We start from the raw sequence: 15890 nt of genomic DNA, 5'->3' as shown, positions 1-15890 counted from the left end.
TTGATATTGTTAAATGCATGTTCCTCTTGTGAACCAGCCTCCTAAAGTATTCTAATATTAACTTCTAAAAGTCTAGTAATTCAGCGTGTGTTGTGTACATACACAGGTATGTATGTATATGCATGTATTCACTAATGATAAGATTTTCTTAAAGATTATTTTACATACATCTGTAGATTGAAGCATGAATTGATAGCTATACATGTATGTGTCATGTGTGTGAATCTAATGACCTGTTTTGGGCATTGCATGTCTACTTTGTGGTTCAGCATTTTTTTGAAAGCCTGACGCGTACACAAGTTTTAAGCCCCCTCTCTAAGATGCCAGGGAAGCAAGGTCAGGCACAGAGGTTTTTGAGATGAGTCTTCGCAGCAAATAAATACTTCTTAATACCTCTCATTCATATGTTTTCCATGGCCTGAGCCATGGTGCTTGTGCTCTTGCAAGCATTTATATAAGAAAGCGAGAGCCCATTGCATTTCTGAGCCAGATTTAGGCCAGATTTGTTTTTTTAGAGCAGTAATCTCTTGAGTGTCTGGAGTGAAGATAATATGATTCCAGAGTTTCTACACTACAGTTTTTCCTTTATTTAGCAACCAATGATAATTCTGTTCCAATTCTTGTATCTATTTCAGGAAGAGCCCCAAATGGCTTCCATTTGTTTCTGCTTTAAGTCCAGCAACATAAATGAAAAGCTGGCAGGAGCTGTGTAATTTTTTAGGAATGCGGTTACTTTTGTTTCTGCTACTGATGAGTAGATGTTGAGAGAGAAGAATTCTTGTTTCATTCACACGTATCTGGAAATCATCAACCATTTAAATCCTAGCCTTTATGGTAAAAGATTTCCTGGAGAAGGTAGAGATTGAGTTACTGACTTTGAAAGTGCAAATGCTGTTTATCTAACATTTTAAAATTAATTACTTTTTGCTGCTCACCCAGCTCTAATGCATTGAGAAGGTTAAGCTGGGTATACTGTAATTTGTAGCTCAAGCCATTTATGTGGTGTGGGATCCAGCATTGAAGCTGAGCACCCTGGTAGCCTTGGAAACATGGTGCCTTGTGCAGAGATGGCAAATTATCTCCTTATGGAGCTGGGTCACATCAGGAAGGGTTTTGTTAGTACCTGTGTGTTGTCCTTGAGCTCTGGGCTAGACTGAGCTAACTGAACTCAGGCTTGTCTGCATGAAGCTCAGGTCTCATGCTTGGGGCTCCAGGAGGCTGGAGAAAATCGGGGGATGTTGCTGAACTGTAGCTGACTGCATCTGACTTCCTGAGCACCAAGTTGCTCTGCTCTGCAGGATCTGGTTCGGAGTTGCTGTCACTGTTCCACACTTGGAAGCTGTCTCTGTGCAGAACCTCTTAGGTGTGTCTGCGTCACCCTCTTCAGCTAATCTATTGTCTGTTTATCTGTATTTCCATAGTTCTAGGTTATTTTAGCCCTTTGCTACCCCAGATACTAACTATAGAATTTTTGAGCTGCCTTGAAGAAATCAATCTACTTTCTCGATGGTTCTATATCTAGCATTCCCAGTATCTGGAAAGGCATGCTAAACTCTTCTTTAAATACTGCTGTTAAAGGAAGCATTAGCATCTCAAAGGGATTTGCATGTACTTGGGAGCTCAGGGTTTATACTTCATGTTCTAACATATTAGAAAAGCTGAGAAAAACTTTAATAACAGTTTTGACCATCTTAGCTAAAGCGAGTTCTGAGATGTCAGAATCTACTAGTATCTGGTATCCCTCCATTTTTCAACTTTGAAACCTACATGTAATTTGAAGTATGATGTTGACACTCAAGGTCATCAGATGGTTTCTTAGACAATGCAGGTGCAGTGGCCAGCAGTCTGACCTTGAAAATTAAATGTGAATTCATTGATTTCTTCAGCTATCGCTATTACTGTGATTGTACTAAAGATTGCACTAATTTCCTAAGGAAAGGAAATTCTTAGAGAGCCTAGACTTGTGGTTCTGATAAGATCATAACCAAGGAATAGCTGTACTGGTTCAGGCCAACGATACCTTTAGTCCAGCATTCTGTCTCGCATAATGGCCATATGCAGACACCCAGGAAAGGGTAAGAACAAGGCAAACATGATACTTCTCTGTAATGCTGTCCCATCTTCCTAACTATTTACAGATGAGGGTTTTCTTGAACTTTTTGGGACTTGTCAGTTTAGCATCCTCCATGGATCTGCCATCTGAATACATGGTCAGCGTCTTCTTGAGCCCATGTAAACTTTTGCAGCTGTAGCATCATTTGGTAAGTGGTTCTAGAGGCCTATTCTCAGTCGCAGGAAGAACCTGCCTCATTTCCTTTGAGTCTGAACCTGTCTCCCAGTAGCTTCATTGACAGCCTCTTGCTCTTGCACTGGAAGACACAGTGAACGGGTGATCACTAGCGAGACTTTGTGCCACTCACAATTTTAGATTTGTCACATCCCTTCCAAGTTCTCTCTTTTTCTGGGCTGAAAAGTCCAATGCTACTTAATTGTTCCTCATATAGAAGATAATTGCATATCTTTGATCATCTTCCAGAGCACTGTGTCAGTCTCCTATATCCAGGTTATGAATGGCTTCTCCTGCAGATAGTGAGAGGTATCTCCATAAGCAATTTGACTCTCTTGGGCTTTTCCCAAATGTCCTGAATTCCGGGGAACTCAGGCAATCTTTCCATACAAGTCCATAGGAGAGATCCTGTGTCCTGCATAGGATGTATTTGGCAACTCACTGACACAGAGGACAGTCTCTCATTAATACAAAATAATGAAAAATTAAATGTCTCATTGAACATCTGAACACAGACATGGATCTGGATGCCCTGACTTCAGCAGATGACAGTGTGGCTGCATCACATTCCTCTGCCCTAGAAAACAAGCTTAAGCTTCATAGCTTATAAAAAGAGGGCTGCTATTTTGAATACCCGTTCTTAAGTCTAAGTACAAATTATTTATATTATTGTTGGTATTCTAGACTTAACCTTCAGAAACAAAATTATTTTCATACCAGCAAGAAATACTTGATGAAATCCAGCAGCTGGAATGCAGCTTCCAGAATAGCTCCCAAGTTACAATAACTGCCACCTCATTGTTCCAGACTCACCTGTTGCAGAATTATCAGTGATGGCAGTGACAGTACATAGCTCTAAAGATATTGAAGCTTGCTGTGCTCTTTTTGACAACCTCCCTGCTCCCCCACCCAAAATGCTAGATGCACTGAGTAGAAATATGTTTTTCTCAGCTACACAGAGTAATAGGTACACCAAATATCAGTGCAACTTATGGCAGAATATGATGTGATTGTATCCACGTATGGTGTTCTAGACACTTGGAGTACTTTGGGCAAACTATGATTCCTAAGGATGGTCCAACATCATTACACCAATTTGGTTAAACCTTTCTCTCTTGAATTGTTCATTACTCTCTGTCTTTAGGAATATCTATCTGAAGAAAGAACTGAAATCATACACTTGTAGTGTCACAGTCAATAAAAAGGTATCTTCTTGAGAATTTTTGGAGAAAAAAGTTTAGGCCAAATTTCTCATCTGCCTAGAAGAAAGGATGAAAACAAAACTATCTGTATTGGTTCTACCCAGGGGGGGACAAAAAGAAGCTGCTTATTTTGTGTTACTGTCAGATATTTGCCAAACAACTTTGGCCATGTTGTCCCATTTTCTTACTGCCTCGCAAGGGATATCAGCACGGACTTCACAACAGTAGTTAATCTGATGACCTGTTTGTCTCTGGGTTGCTACTGGACAGACATACTCTGCAAGCCAAATACATATATCTCCAGGATATACTGACATATCACTGCATTTCTCCTGCTCAGGTAGAGATATCCTTTGATGTCTCAAATTGTAAGAACTAAGGAGGATGTATGAGGGGAAGTTCCCAAATGTAGTCTCTTCTTTTCATTGGCCAGTGTGCTTATTGGTATCTACCCGGTACACCTATGAAGCCATCAATCCCATCATGCCTTGTATAATATATATTCAGAGTCCTGGTAATATACATGGCCCTAACCATTGGCTTTTCCTGAAAAGATGCAGTAGAAGTCAGGCACCATGCTAGTTGTTCTTCCTTCGTAACAGTTTTACCACATATTTATAATGAAGGATATGTAAGTCCTGCAAGTGACTTGTGACGGGCTGTATGTGGCTGTTGTCAGTACCTTCAGCAAGAGGTCAAAAACAAGTCTCACTTTAAGTTAAACTGTGATCTTGTAGCTATAGCATTCTCCTGGGAAAAGGGAGTGGTTGGCTCAAACTTTGAGGCTAAGCAGGTATTGAAGGTGGGGTGAGGTGTTCATTGGTGTTCATTGAGATATCAGTGTAACAGAATGGCAGCATAGTTCATTATAAAGAGTGAAACAGCCATTTGATTTGATAGACAATTTAGACAGTTACTAAAAAATTAGACAGTTACTCCCTGAACTGTGAATCCAGGTCTGGGACAGATGGCTGACTACAGCCTTTTATTCGGAAACAGGAAGCAGGTTCTTCATCTAGAAGATTTCTTCAGGAATCAGTTCTAGGTTCAAGGTTTGCATGTTACAGTGGTGTGGAACAGGAAAGAACCAACAGTAGCTTTGCACTTCATGTCACAAAAACTGCGTTTTGTAGTAAATTACAGTTTTGGATTTTTTTTTTTTTTTTAATAATTGGATCCATTCAAACAAGATGGATTTTTAATACAAATGAGTGCAAGACTGAATTAAGGAGTTGGGGATGTAGTGCTTAACAAATAAAGGGTGGTTTTGTATGTAAAGCAGTCACTGAAATGGGTCATTCATAAGGACACTCATTTACAATGAACTTAAGGAAAGAGGCTATGGCAGAAAAAGCTATTATTTCTTTTCATCTTCAGTGTTTGTTGAAATGGCAACCCCACAAAGTCTTGTTTGTGAACTGTATTACAGTTATCTAGTATGGCCTTACTACAACAACTGATCCCTGTTTGTAGCTATTTTGAATCGAACAGTGCTCACTTTATTCTCAGAAGTAGCACTAAATTTCTGTGGGCACTCTTTATTATGTCTCCACCTAGAGTAGGTGTCAGAGCAGTGAGCAGGCGCACTAGGCTATAGCATACGTGTACCTGACTTAGCTTTAGATTATCGAACTTGATAACTGTGATGGCCAAACAGCAGCAGCAAGGAGCTCAGTGAGAAAGGATGGATGTGCCGTCTAAACATACCGTCGGAGCACTGCTGAACAGGTCCCAGTGAAGAGAAAGGTTGTTTGCCTTATCTGACCAGATTTTAATTAACTGTGACAAGTTTTGCAAAGAAGTTCTTCTTCCATGTGTGTGTTAAAATTCTTACCCTTTTCTGCTCCAGGCTCAGAGAATGATTTAGAAATTTTAATTTGAGCAATTAGAGTTATCTCAAAGAACACTTTTGTCCCTTCCAAGATTTTGCAACATAAATAAGACTCACTTTTAGAGAGAATTTTTGGTTTGCTGGAGTAGATAGATTCAGTAACTGGAACTCTTACTACCACCGTACTAGGGGACATCTTTCTGATGACTTAAAAAAAATTAAGTTTCTGCTTGTTCTGTTGCTGCTGCATTCTTTTGACCTTTTAGAAGAGGATAGCAGGGAGAAGTGATTTAGATCAAGATAATTTAAATAGTTACATCTTTATTAGAATCACTTGATTGGTCTAGAAGTAGTTTTAAAACATAGAGCGTTTGTAGATCAAAATTTGAGAAAATGGGCTACTGCAACTTGAGAGCATGCATAATTTATTCTTTATACATTTTGCTTTTTTAATACCATTGTAGTTTGGAATGTCTTATATGTCACTTTATAAAAGAATGGCAGGTAAAAATGTTCAAACACATATAAAATTATTTTTATCTTTCCTCAGTTTGGAGGTTGGTAGCTTGATAGTCCTTAGAAAGTTGAAAAATCAGGGTGAAAAATAACATACTCGTTTCATGTCTTTCCAGACTACAAAGAAATCATAAACACTGTCTGATTCTTGTATAGCAGATTTCTGATTTTTATAAAATAATTTAATTATGTGTGGGAATTAAGTGAATGGAAAAAAGCAGAACTGCAGTCGTCTGTCAGGGTGTTTTCTCTGTACTATAGTTATGATCTCATCAAAGTGAAATAATCCGTAAAATTTCAGTGGGTTTATTCATATGCTTTTTCTAGCGTTGGGGCCTAAAATTATAGAAATTTAATTTTTTTTAACTTGTTCCAAACAATTTTTTTCTATATGAATGAAATTACTTAGTCTTCAAAGAGATTTTTTTTTTCTTTATCAATCAAAGTTATGCTCTTTATTAATACGATCAATTTATTTTTCAGGGAATTATGTTGATTGTGTTTGCAAATGCAGGAAATGACAAATGGAAAAATACAGAAATAATTTCTGAAGGAACTACCATGATTATTGGTTCCAAACTTGTATAACTATATCTTTTTAGTAGCAAAACTCTAATAGTAATGAGATAAGTTATACAGGACTCTTATTATACAAGGCAAAATTTCTAACTATTTCATTTTAGCTCCTCCATCCCCTTTAGGTGGGATTTTTAAAACTATGTGAAACTATTTAGAAATGTGTAAATCTGGCTGGGGATTAGAGGTTTAAAATACATAAACTTTAATGTCTTTTGATGTTCTGTTATATTAGAAGAATTTCTTTGTCAATATGTATTACACGATTTGCTTTGTTTACAAATTACAGCTTAGGTATACTTTCCTTGGAGATGTTAATATAATCCTGCACTTTTCTTAGTTAGAGATGAAATTTGTGGAATTTCCACAAGTGTGAAACTTTGCAGTAGAAGAAAAAACAATTGAAATTACCATTAAAAAGCTGGAAGGTAATTTAAGTAGAAAATACATGCTTTTGCACCTTAAGTAAGAGGGAAGAAAGAAAAAATGAAGAACTAATAGCACATATGTAAATAAAGTTCTACATGATTAAGATTTTAATATTTAGTTGACTTTTCTTTAGCTTTTGAATTCACACTTCTGCAGTCAGATTTCAACACAATGATTTGCTACTTAAAAGTAATAGAATGGTTTGAATTGGTCTCTCATCTTTATCTTGCTTTTACTCTAGTGCTGAAGTTTTTTGAGGGATTTTGCTTTTGTTTCTTGCTGATTGGAATATTGAGATGAACTGGAAGTTGTGTTTTAATTTTCACTTTAGATGATGCCTTTGTTAACAAACTTAAGTGTCCTAGTTTCTCTAGCTAGGGGTAACTGAGCTTCAAAGCAACCGGCACCCTCCATTATCGATGTGTGTGCAATTTTCAGCACATCTATCAATCAAAGTTATGCTCTTTATTAATACGATCAATTTATTTTTCAGGGAATTATGTTGATTGTGTTTGCAAATGCAGGAAATGACAAATGGAAAAATACAGAAATAATTTCTGAAGGAACTACCATGATTATTGGTTCCAAACTTGTATAACTATATCTTTTTAGTAGCAAAACTCTAATAGTAATGAGATAAGTTATACAGGACTCTTATTATACATTCTTTTTTCAGTTCCGTTTTACGTGTTGCTGAAATAGAAGTTAAAATTGCTGGTATCAATCACTTTATGAAAAATACTCATAAAAGTCCTGAAACTAAACAATTGTAATACTATCCAGTCACCTTCTGCTCCCAGTTAGTAAAGATACTTATATAAATGAGTCATGCAGGTTGAGGGGCTCTCCCAGAGGTCATTTCATACAGCCTCCTGCTCAAACTGGCAATTTCAAGTGATAGGGATTCCACAATCTCTCTGAGCATCTGGTTCAGTGTTTGGTTGCTCTCCTGGTAAAATATTTTCTGTATTAACAAGTCAGAATTTTCTGTACTGCAACTTTTGCCTGTTGCCTATCATCCTTCCACTGTGCGCTTCTGAAAAGACTTTTGTCTCTGTCATCTCTACAGCTTCCAATTAGATAGTTCAAGAGAGCATCAAGGTTCCCCCCTGAGCCTTGTTTTCTTTTCAGCTGAACAAACCCAGTTCTCTCATCCTCTCCTCTTACATCGTATGTTCCAGCCCCAACCATCTTGGTGGCTGTCTGTTGGATTCTCTTCAGCTTTTCAAAGTCTTCTTTGTACAGGGGAGCCCAAAATTGGGCACAGTACTCTGACAGTGGTCTCGCAAAAGCTGCATAGAGAGAAATAACTGCTTCCCGTCTCCTGGTAGTATGCTCTTGCTAATACAGCCCAGGATGCAGTTGGGCTTTTTTTTTTTTTTTTCTTCTTTTTAACAGCAAGGACACACTGCTTAATCCCAATTCATGTCTTCCCCGAATTTCATATAATCTGCAAACTTGCTGAGAGTGCCATCTATCCCATCATTCAGATCATTAATAAAGGCACTGAACAGTATTGGCCACAGTATCAGCCTCTGAGGGTTGTCAATACTAAGCACCTACCCATTGGACTTCATACTGCTGATCACCAGGCTTTGAGCCTGACAGTCCAACTAATTTTCCACCCACCTTGTTAACCACTTATCCAGTCTGTATCTCAACAATTTGGCTACAGGGATGTTTGGAGGCCACGTTGAAGGTCTTAAGTCAAGACTTGCAACACCCACTGTTCACCACTTACCCACACAGTCAGTTACTTTATTATAGAAGAAAATGAGGTTAGTCAGGTACGATTTGACCTTCTACACAATTATAGATCTATTTGATCTTATAGATCTATTAAATAACTTCTGAAATTAACAATGATAATTAATACTGAACTGATGGCTGCTCGTGAAATTTTCCTTTGGTTGTAATATTTGCATTTCGTTGTAATTAATTGGAACAAGGTTGCTAAAATCTTTCAAAGATTTAGACATGAAAGATTGACAGAAAAGCCATCTGGGAAACTAAACTTTAAGTACAAAAGATATATTTTGTACATATATTTTTCTACTTAAATTAGCTTTCAACTTGTTAATAGTATTTTCAATTTTTTTTTTCTTCTACTGCAAAGTTTCACACTTGTGGAAACAAAATTCCACAAATTTCATCTCTACTGAACTAAGTACAAAAGGTATAACACTGCCTTAGTTACGTTAGGCCTGTACTACATGTTGGAGAATAAAACCAAATATTTTTTAGTTAACTAAAACTATCCAGTCCACTGAATGATGCAAAGATCCTGCACAGAACATCGTATTTGATCATACAAAGACATGGGTAGGCCAGTTAAGATGAAAAAAAGTTAGAATTACAGCTGTGTTTTTAATTGCACATATTTTTTGTCAACTTTTTTTAAAAAAATCATGTATCAAAGAGCATATTTTTCTTATTCTCTGTGTGATATGTGCTGCCTGATTATGTAGGTTCTGCAGGGAATGGAAGGCATGTCCTTTTTTGCTTTGGAAAGTGGTTAACTTGTGCTACTGAGAGATAAAGTTGCTGTATTTTTAAGCATACAGCCTACTCCACTATAAAAACGTCATTGCTTAAAAGTGCACCTTCACATTTCTTCCAAATCCCATGCAAAATCAGAGGCAGGAGTAACTGAGGGAATAACAATGAATGATGTGGCCCGGTTATGAAGGAAGAAAAGGTTCTGATTAAATTCCTCACTTCATTATTATGCACATGTGTATAATTTATTCATATTTTTAAGAAATAGTGCTGATACTGCTCAGTATTGAGGACTCCTTCAATTCTAAACTATTCTCTAATTTTCAATTATTTTGCCATTTCTTGGTCAAGGAAAAAAACACAGAATTTGTCATTCTTTACGGTGCATTAAAATCACTTTATCACAGCTATTCTTTACGTATTCAGTGTTCTCAATACATTTGATCAGCTGTTCTGTGTAATTATACTGACCAGAATATTACAGTATTGTTTCTCATAGGGGTATTGGGCTACCTTGCAGACCTACTTGGCAGATGTAATATGATGTACACCTTTAGTTTATATCTTTTTTTGAAGTAGATTTTTTTTTTAAAACAAAGATAGCTATTCTTAATTAAAAATTGGTAGTGATGAAGTACTAACCCCAACTCTGGTTAAGGTGCCTGCACTGTTAAAACTTAAGACTATTTCTAGCCTTCAGTTTCTAGTTATTAAATCTTAATGGGTTTTGGACAGAACAACCCCTTTTGAATTATTGTTGCCTGTGAAGGTACTTTAAAGTTGTGATCAATTTGCACCATAGTTTTTGTTTTGATTTTTCTTTTCTAAAGACAAATTATGCTCCTGCAGTCATTCTTTGAACTCTCTGCAATATATCAATATCGGGTTTAAATTGTAGACACACAAAGCGGACACGGTATACCTGTAGTGGTAGCAGTAGTGCCATACAGGTAATAAGGTGTCCCTCCACCTAAAGCTTTTGTTGTTTATGTCAAAGAATTGTAGAAACTCTACTAGCTTGTAATAATGGGGTATTAAACATAAAACTTGGAACAGAAATTGGATAATAGAGTAATCTTCAATATTCTTGGCAATGTTGTGGTGGTTATCTGGTGACTAGGAGTTCCCACTGGCTAAACTGAAAAAGAAATATGGTGCATATTTTTAATAGTAATAATAATTAACAGTGAAAAGCATGCATGTTACACATAACTTGGGAACAAGCAGCTTTTTCCCCCTTTTTGTTATCTTTTTTGAAATAAAGGAATCATTGAACATATAAAAACATTAAAAACATAAAACATGTATGAATCACCTCGTTATTATAATTTAAGTTGCATTCACAGGTAAGAAGATGCTGAAGTTTACTAATCTATTATGGAGCAATATCAGTTACATGTGAAAGTTCTTCATGTGTGAAAGTAGAACAAAGGAATAATGCTTTATTACTTTATCAGAATGGGTAACTTGCAAGGAATGAAGGATTAGTTTTGTATTTTTCTGATCCTGATATGTGTGTGGCCCCATGCTTTTAATTATTGTGCAAAGTCCTGTTTTGAAGATGAAAATTAATATTTTCATTCATCTATGTGGTGTGTGTCCACGATAGAATCTGAATACATCAGAGATATGGTATATTAGTAATTCTCCATTCTGCCACTGAAAGATAAGTACGTAACCTGTATTTCACAATTAAGAAGTATATCTATGCAACGCCTTCCTTCAGCAGCCACGCTTAAATCTGTGTTCTAGGGAGGTTCAGTCTGCCTGTAGCCCTGTTTTCAGGCAATTTAGAATCGTAGGCATGTTGCCAAAATTAAGTCCTTACTATGCAGTCAAGAGGTGGGAGGTGTTGTTTTTCAGCAGGTTATGTCATCCAAATCACAGTGGAGTTACTTAAGACGATAGATGTAGGACATTTCCTTTGCCGAAGTGCAAAGCATCACTTCAGACAGTGGAGATACAGGCATTTCTAAAGAAAAATCTTGGAAGAATTTTCTATTTGAGAAAACGCTGTGCCATGTAAAAAGCAGACACTGCTGTGTCAGCATCCCTTTAGTGACATGCTGTTCTCCTACTGTGTATTCCATCTATTCCATTTCCATAGTAGTAGTTGCTTTTATGTTCTCAGGTCAGAGACCATGTCTCTGCACAAGTGGAAATTACCTAGTATGTAATTGCACTACTAAAATAAAAATAATACATAGTTCAAAATAGACTTTTGGAATATTATTTTTTGACCTCCTTATCTTTTGTTTTCTCAGTTTCTAAAAGTTCACAAGAACTTGTTTTAATTTCTATTATCAAGCTGTTCCATTTTATTCTACAGTAACAGTCCTTGGCTGGTTGCACAAATGATATGACAGGAATAGCTAGATATATAATTTCTGCATTTAGCGAAAGCTTATGCAATTCAGAATAGGATACTTTTCACTCTTGGGTCTTTCTTCACCTTTTTAAGCTTGAAGAATCATCTTCAGAATTATCCCTTTTTCCCATACATGAGTTTTGAAGTTAGGAAAAGCAACTTTTTTTAAATTCTGAAATTTGGGGCTTTCAAACCCTCTTTTCTTCCCGTCCCATATAATATTTTTTTTTAAGTGGACATGAATTTGAGCATGCTGCCAAGATGTGACTGGGGTGTGTCTCATAGCCAAGCAGAGATGGGAGTAATTTGGTATTACAGCAATATAGGATGTGTGCTACAATGAGTGTTCTCAAATACCACCTCACTTCACATGCCACATGTGAATTTACAAAAAGGACAGTGTGTGTCTTAACCTCTCGGTTCCTGTCAGCCTGGGAATCGCAGGAAAAGACTTGAGAATTCTGAGAAGAGACTGGAGGATGTGGGGCATGTATGAGCCTCTCCAGAGGGATAGTCAGAATCGTAGAATCATAGAATAGTTTGGGTTGGAAGGGACCTTTAAAGGTCTAGTCCAACTCCCCTGCCATGGGCAGGGACATCTTCAACTAGATCAGGTTGCTCAGAGCCCCCTCCAACCTGACCTTGAAGGTTTCCAGGGATGGGTGTCGTGGTTTAACCCCAGTTGGCAACTGAGCACCATGCAGCCGCTCGCTCCCCCCCCCCCCACCAGTGGGATGGGGGAGAGAATCGGAAGGGTAAAAGTGAGAAAACTCGTGGGTTGAGGTAAAAACAGTTTAATAGGTAGAGCAACAGTCACGCACGCAAGCAAAGCAAAACAAAGGAATTAATTCACTACTTCCCATCGGCAGGCAGATGTTCAGCTGTCTCCAGGAAAGCAGGGCTCCCTCACGTGTAACGGTGACTTGGGAAGACAAACAGCACCACTCCAAACATTCCCCCCTTCCTTCTTCTTCCCCCAGCTTTTATATACTGAGCATGATGTCACATGGTATGGAATGTCACATGGTATGGGATATCCCATTGGCCAGTTTGGGTCAGCTGTCCTGGCTGTGCCCCCTCCCAGCTTCTTGTGTTCCTCCAGCCTTCTCAGTTGGTAGAGCATGGGAAGTTGGAAAGTCCTTGACTAGTATAAACACTACCTAGCAACAACTGAAAACATCAATGTGTTATCAACATTGTTCTCACCCTAAATCCAAAACACAGCACTGTACCAGCTACTAGGAAGGAAATTAACTCTATCCCTGCTGAAACCAGGACAGTATCCACCCCTTATTCCATACCATCTACGTCATGCTCAAGTCCCATATTTTCCAGTACAACGTCATTAACCACCCGCCCCGCTTTCCATACTTTGATATAACACACAGATATCATTCCCTTAGTCTATGGACCACCCTTGTGGAATGTCTGTAAAATGTCCAGAAATGTTCATGACATATCCATTGAGTTCATTTAGTCCGTGACTTTGGGCTCCATCTGTTATGGTGGTCACTCAGGCCAGGAGAGGTGGTGTGTTGCATGGACTTACTGGGCACCAAAGCCAGCTGAGGTCGGGTCACTGCTGGACTTGCACTGCTTCTTGTAAGGCTTGTCCTCCACTGGTTCTGGTGGTTCCTGCTATAGTAATTTCTATAACATTAGTATGGCATCTTATGATATTATTAGTATATCTATTATAACCATAATGAATGCTTAACATCACATAATTCAGATCATTGGCTGTTTTCACCCAAAATCAAATCCCCTTGAGGTACACATCGGACTTCCCCATCCTTCCGCATTATCCACCAAGTGCACCCAGGTCCTTGAGCAAAAGCAATCCCACGAATGGGTTTGCCTTTGCCTGAGGCAGGAATAACCCAAACTGTTTTCCCCAACATATTCTTTATGTGCACTACAGGGACTTTATTCCCATCTACAGTATGTACAAGGTCTGACTGGGCAGGGCCAGCTCGATTGGCAGATCCCCGAGTGTTGACTAACCAGGTGGCTTTTGCTAAATGTGTATCCCAGTGTTTGAATGTCCCGCCACCCATTGCTTTCAGCGTAGTCTTTAACAGTCCATTGCATCGTTCGATTTTCCCGGAGGCTGGTGCATGATAGGGGATGTGATACACCCATTCAATGCCGTGCTCTTTGGCCCAGGTGTCTATGAGGTTATTTCGAAAATGAGTCCCGTTGTCTGACTCAATTCTTTCTGGGGTGCCATGTCGCCACAGGACTTGCTTTTCAAGGCCCAGGATAGTGTTCCGGGCAGTAGCATGGGGCACGGGATATGTTTCCAGCCATCCGGTGGTTGCCTCCACCATTGTAAGCACATGGCGCTTGCCTTGGCGGGTTTGTGGGAGTGTGATATAATCAATCTGCCAGGCCTCCCCATATTTGTATTTTAGCCATCGCCCTCCATACCAAAGAGGCTTCAACCGCTTGGCTTGCTTGATTGCAGCGCATGTTTCACATTCATGGATAACCTGTGCAATAGTGTCCATGGTCAAGTCCACCCCTCGATCACGAGCCCATCTGTATGTTGCGTCTCTTCCTTGGTGACCTGAGGTGTCATGGGCCCACCGAGCTATAAATAGTTCACCCTTATGTTGCCAGTCCAAATCCACCTGAGCCACTTCAATCTTAGCAGCCTGATCCACCTGCTGGTTGTTTTGATGTTCTTCAGTGGCCCGACTCTTGGGTACGTGAGCATCCACATGACGGACTTTTACAGCCAGGTTCTCCACCCGGGCAGCAATATCTTGCCACAGTGCGGCAGCCCAGATGGGTTTGCCTCTGCGCTGCCAATTGCTCTGCTTCCATTGCTGCAACCACCCCCACAGGGCATTTGCCACCATCCATGAGTCAGTATAGAGATAGAGCACTGGCCACTTTTCTCGGTCAGCAATGTCTAAAGCCAGCTGGATGGCCTTCACTTCTGCAAATTGGCTTGATTCACCTTCTCCTTCAGCAGTTTCTACAACTTGTCGCATAGGACTCCATACAGCAGCCTTCCACCTCCGATGCTTTCCCACAAGACGACAGGACCCATCAGTGAACAGAGCATACTGTTTCTCATTTTCTGATAGTTCATTATACATCGGGGCCTCCTCAGCACGCGTCACCTCCTCCTCTGGAGATATTCCAAAATCTTTGCCCTCTGGCCAATCCATGATCACTTCCAGGATTCCTGGGCGACTGGGGTTTCCTATTCGAGCCCGTTGGGTGATCAGTGCGACCCACTTACTCCATGTAGCATCGGTTGCATGATGTGTAGAGGGGACCCTCCCTCTGAACATCCAGCCCAGCACTGGCAGTCGGGGTGCCAGGAGGAGCTGTGCTTCAGCGCCGATCACTTCCAAAGCAGCTCGAACCCCTTCATATGCTGCCAATATCTCTTTTTCAGTTGGAGTATAGCGGGCCTCGGATCCTCTGTACCCCCGACTCCAAAACCCTAGGGGTCGACCTCGAGTCTCCCCAGGTGCTTTCTGCCAGAGGCTCCAGGTAGGCCCGTTCTCCCCGGCTGCGGTGTAGAGCACATTTTTTACATCTTGTCCTGCCTGGACCGGCCCCAGGGCTACTGCATGAACTATCTCTTCTTTAATTTGTTTGAAAGCTTGTTGTTGCTCAGGGCCCCATCTGAAATTGTTCTTCTTTCGGGTCACTTGATAGAGGGGATTTACAATCAAACTGTAATTTGGAATATGCATTCTCCAAAAACCCACGACGCCTAAGAAAACTTGAGTTTCCTTTTTGCTAGTTGGTGGAGACATGGCTGTTATTTTATTGATCACATCCATTGGGATCTGACGACGTCCATCTTGCCATTTTATTCCTAAAAATTGGATCTCTTGTGCAGGTCCCTTGACCTTACTTTGTTTTATGGCAAAACCAGCCTTCAGTAGGATTTGGACTATTTCCTTCCCTTTCTCAAAAACTTCTCCTGCTGTGTTGCCCCACACGATGATATCATCAATGTATTGCAGGTGTTCTGGAGCTCCACCCTGTTCCAGTGCAGTCTGGATCAGTCCATGGCAAATAGTGGGGCTGTGTTTCCACCCCTGGGGCAGTCGGTTCCAGGTGTATTGGACGCCCCTCCAAGTGAAAGCAAACTGTGGCCTGCACTCTGCTGCCAAAGGGATTGAGAAAAACGCATTAGCAATATCAACTGTGGCA

General features: G+C 39.7%; 1 protein-coding gene across 2 annotated transcripts in view; it reads left to right on the top strand.

Moving 5' to 3' along the window:
• Positions 1-15890, top strand: part of ERC1 (ELKS/RAB6-interacting/CAST family member 1) — a 310978-nt gene that overhangs the window by 55353 nt on the left and 239735 nt on the right. The gene's annotated exons all lie outside the window — the stretch shown is intronic.

This window comes from Pygoscelis adeliae, unplaced genomic scaffold (assembly GCF_000699105.1).
Source record: "Pygoscelis adeliae isolate BGI_AS28 unplaced genomic scaffold, ASM69910v1 Scaffold38, whole genome shotgun sequence".
NCBI classification, from domain to species: domain Eukaryota; kingdom Metazoa; phylum Chordata; class Aves; order Sphenisciformes; family Spheniscidae; genus Pygoscelis; species Pygoscelis adeliae.
Note: the sequence above shows the minus strand (reverse complement) of the source record. Positions and strands in the feature narration are given on the sequence as shown.